This window comes from Atta colombica, unplaced genomic scaffold, assembly GCF_001594045.1.
Source record: "Atta colombica isolate Treedump-2 unplaced genomic scaffold, Acol1.0 scaffold89, whole genome shotgun sequence".
NCBI classification, from domain to species: Eukaryota; Metazoa; Arthropoda; class Insecta; order Hymenoptera; family Formicidae; genus Atta; species Atta colombica.
The window spans coordinates 422,035-426,857 of record NW_017259582.1 but is presented as its reverse complement, the minus strand read 5'-3'; the positions used below and the strand labels follow the sequence as shown (position 1 = coordinate 426,857).

At 31.4% G+C, this 4,823-nt stretch overlaps 1 protein-coding gene across 1 annotated transcript in view; it reads right to left on the bottom strand.

Annotated features, from left to right (window-relative positions):
• The window catches only part of LOC108693262 (homeobox protein PKNOX2-like), an 11,685-nt gene extending 11,447 nt beyond the window's left edge, over positions 1–238 (bottom strand). Inside the window, exon 1 of the mRNA XM_018202124.1 lies at positions 75–238. The gene's annotated coding sequence lies outside the window, so the exon portion shown is untranslated. The remainder of the gene's footprint in view (positions 1–74) is intronic.
• Positions 239–4,823: the final 4,585 nt, after the last annotated feature.

The window sequence follows — 4,823 nt, the reverse complement described above, 5'->3', positions numbered from 1 at the left end:
GGGGGGGGGGGGGGAGGGACGCGGACGCACACACTTTTGATATTCGTTCGTTCCGGAAAGGAACCGCCACTCACCGCCACTCGCCAATACTCAATCAGAGCCGGTTTTACGCGCTAGCACCGATAGCTCACCACGTTCACGAGCATTCACGAATACCGTTCGCCGCACGTTCACGTAAATGATAAGTTCCGGTAGCCGGACATTTTTTCCGCACAAACGCGATCGTCCACCCCGTTTACTCCTTCCACTGATCTGTCTTTTGTGACGTCACCGATTCAATACTTTTCGCGAAGGTTTCTCGCCGACATGGCGCCGTTGAAGTACGCCATTCATCCGACAGATGGCGCCACGTGAGCTGTTTCTGTAAGGGGCTCCGCACAATAAAAGGAACAAAGATAATGCACGTATTCATAGTCAAAGTACCTTGTACTTAAGACTTACTTAAATTTATCTTTAGATGCTTAGCAGCCAATGAAATAATTCGTGGAGTATCTAAAGATAAAAGAAGCTTTAAATATAAGGCCTGAATACAAATATAAGAATTTCAATCTGTCAGAAATCATGTATTGTGGAATATACAGTTTCTGATAGGTTAAAATTCTTATTTTCTGTTCTCTCTTGCTTTTATTGTGCGGAGCCTGAATTGGACAAAACATAAAAGGTGCATTTCACTTAAGGGTATTGGCTATTCTACAATAAGCCATTAGTCATAAATCAGAAGTTAGAAGTTGGAAATTAACGACTGTGATTGATCAATTTCCAGCTTCTAACTTCTGATTTATGATTAATGGCTTATTATAGAATGCATGTATAAGCGGATCAACCAATCAGAATTTTTCTTTTCCTCTCAGAAAAGAAGAATTTCGATTGGTTGATTCTCTTTCACTATGCATTATGCGTTTTACAAGAGTCTGTGCTGCGACTATTAAGCGGGGAACACAGACCTTTGCATAACGCATAAAACATAAAACATAAAAAAATAAACCAATCAAAATTCTTTATTTCATGAAAAGGAAGAAAATGAAGGATTTTAATTGATACATTTTCTTATGCATTACGTGTTATGCGTTATATAAGAGTTTATCCTCCAACTTACATAACCGCATTAACGTGCATAAAAAAAATTATCCAATATCGCATTTCTTCTATAAAGACGTAATAATGCATGTAAAATGTAATTAATAATTTGCTTTATGCATTATGTTTATGCGGTTATGCAAGTTTGTGTGGATGAAGTGGGAAGCACAGACTCTTATATAACGCATAACACGTAACACAATGCATAAGAAAATGTATCAATCAAAGTCCTTCATCCTAATACTCCTGGAATCATTTTATCCTTGTTGTTTATCAAATATTAAACAAGATCGAACAATGCAACCATTAGGTTGCGTTAGGGCCATTTCACACAACTTGCATAACCATATACATAAAGAAAATTATCCAATCACATTTTTATCATAAAGACAAACATAATACGATTGGATGATTTTCTTTATGCATATATATGTTTATGCGGCTATGTAAGTTTGTGTGGAATGGCCCTTAAGTGGAAAGCTTTAAATACAATGCGAAGAAATAGCGATAGGAATAACATGATTTCAACTTATAAGAAAGTGTTTATTCCAGTGTATCTGATTTCTGATAGGTTGAAATCATGTTATTCCTATCGCTATCGTTATTCCTTCGTATTGTGTTTATGGCTGAACTCAGCCAAAGATGGGCCTTGCGCGAATAAATATTAAAATTTCAACCTCCCTACTAGATATCAGTTACACCAGAATACACGATTTCTGATAGGCTAAAATCTTAATATTTATTCCTAATATTTCCTCCATTGTGCGCAAGACTTTAGCATTATCCATGACCAATGGAGTAACAAGCTTTAAAAGGATTGACAAATCAAATTCTAAAACATATATTTTTTTTTGTTTACTTGATTTTGGGGCGGTATTCAGTCCATTCTTATTTCAAGACTGTGTAAGCCTGTGGCATAGGATGCTTGTTTTCCTGTTGGATTGCTAACTGGATTAGAATCTTGCCACCGTATTGGCTGCGATACTGGCACTGGCAGAACCGCAACCAATACGGTGGCTAGATAAACCAAGCATACCGTTGGCTTTATGCTTGGTTTATGCTTCATAATCCTTAAAATTCGGCCAATAGGATCGCTAGTTTTAATTAGTCCTAACTGAAATTGATATTCCATTGGCTAAATTTTAGGATTTTATCCTGGATCTACAATAGGACTACGTTCCAAAACTTCTTCTCCGATTTTACTTTATATGTTATAGTATATGTTACGTGTACTATATATTTCGAGTAAAATTTTCCGCGGAGAGGAAGTTTTGAAACGTAGCCTAGGTGTATAACCTTAAGCCATAAGAAATTGACCAATTACAGTCGAATTCGACGAGAATAATTGACTATAACTTATCCATTTTTTATGGCATAAGGCTTAAAAATCTATTATAGATCTGAGATATATAATCTTGTGATCACGATACTAGAAATCGGTTCGAGACCTCGGATAAAAAGAATTGACCAATTACAATGATTATGTGATCAAATTGTTCAAATGTGATTTGTTAATTTTTTCTTTGTCCGAGATCTCGGACCGATTTCTAGCATCATGGACTTTAGGATTAAAATCAAGGTATAAATTAAGCATTAGAGTCACTTTATGAAACACCGATTAACATCATTAGCCGATTAGTTCATTGGAATTGATCAATCGCTCTTGCATTTCAAAAGAAATAATAAATGCGATTGGCCAATTCCAATGGACTAATCAGTCGATTAAGCCAATCGATGTTTTGTAAAATGACTCTTAAATAATGTCTTAAAACACTAAAACCCGCAGCACAGATTTTTGCATAACACATAATGCACAGTGATATGCATAAGAATATATAGAAGTAATCCATTGTGGATAATACAATATCTGAACTGCATACAATTTACCGAAAACCGAATACAATTTACACTGATGAAAATTCTTCTCAGAATTTTTCATATAATTTTTTAGAATTTCTATATATAATTTTTCAGAATTTTTCTATAATATTTAAGTTATATTTTATAACTTTTTTACTTTTTTTATATGAATTGGAACATTTCTCAGAAAATCTACATCTTTTCTCAGAATTTTTCATATATGTTAATTATGAAATAATTATCGTAAGATTTTTAAGATTTTTTGTAATATAGATGTAATATAGATTTTTAAGATTTTTGTAAGTAATATAATTTCTGATGAAATGTTCTGATAAAATGTACAAAATCTAAAAAATTTAAAAATACTTTTTAAAAATTATAGGATAATTTTTATTTTTATTTTTAATAAAAGAAATTTCAGAATATTTCAGAATTAATTTGTATGAGAAGTTCTGAGAGAAGATGTAAACTTTCCGAATATTTCTGAAAAATATACCAATTCATATAAAAATTATAAGAAAAATTTTCACCAAGGTAATGCATTGAAATGTAGTAAATTATCTTCAGACAATATTTAAGTACAAATTATCTTCAGACAAATATTTAAGTACAACTGAGCCAAGAGTAGTAAAAATTTTCGCAATTTTGTTATTTTTTATCGATCCAATTCATTCAGAGAGAATGGTTTTCGAACAAACTCTTTCGATATCTATTTCAACATTTCAATTAAATTTTTACGACAATTTTGTTCAGTTTCATAATCTTATGTTTATCTTCGCTATGTTTCATAACTGATTTAATCTTGATGTCTCGTATTCACTCGTCCACAATTGCAATAAAATTTTTTCATAATACCTAGACATACTAATTAGTACACATAATCCAAATAAGGAAATCGTGAAACCATTGGCACTTGTATTAGCTTGAAAGGAGACACACCAGTATGATGATCTTCTTGTTTATTTTATTTTATTGTTAAAATTTTTATCATTTCGAACAGGTACTTAAGATGTCATGAACTAATCAAAGAGATGTATTAGTGTCGTAAAATATTTGAGATAATTTTGAGATTAAGAACGGATTGTGCATATCGGCCTCAATACTGTTTGTTAAAGTAAAAAAAAAAATCTGGTTTGCTAAATATTTACACTACTCATATGAACTATATAAAACTTTTATATTAAGCAAACTTTAACCTCAAGTTTTTAATCTTTTACTTTCTTGTGAAACTGATTTTAATTTACTTTAAATTTATACTTGTGCATATTATAATTTTGTAAAAAATATTTTGCAATTTGTAAAACCAATTTAAAGATTGATTGCACTGTAATCACTTCGTGATAATTATAACATCGCTCTAGTGTCCTCTTAACTGCACAATGTAAAAATAATTAATTAAAATTGAACTGCAGTTAAATCTTTTCGATTACAGGCGAGTTTTTTAATCAATTGTATTATGCGCAAATGTAGCTTTCATGGAAAGTTGCATTAACGATAATCGCATAATATATGCGACTAATCGATCGAATTAAAAAAACTCGTCTTACATTTCTATAATAAAATCTTATTACAAAGGGTGCGTTCCATCTATGTTTACAGCGCTTAACGTAAGCATTACTTTGTTTGGTATATTTGACAGACAGCAAGAATGAACTGATGTTTATAGGGTGTGACCGTGAAAATGAAACGCATTCAAAATGCAAACGATTTATAAGAAAATTGTAGAATTAAAATAATTAATTGTCCGTTAAGTGTATGCCGGAATGTTTTGACCAACTTTAATTCTGATCGTCCAGATAGCACAGAATATGCATAAATATTTATTTTCTATTTATTTTAAAAATATATAAACATTTTTTATATATAATTTTATATATAATTTTATA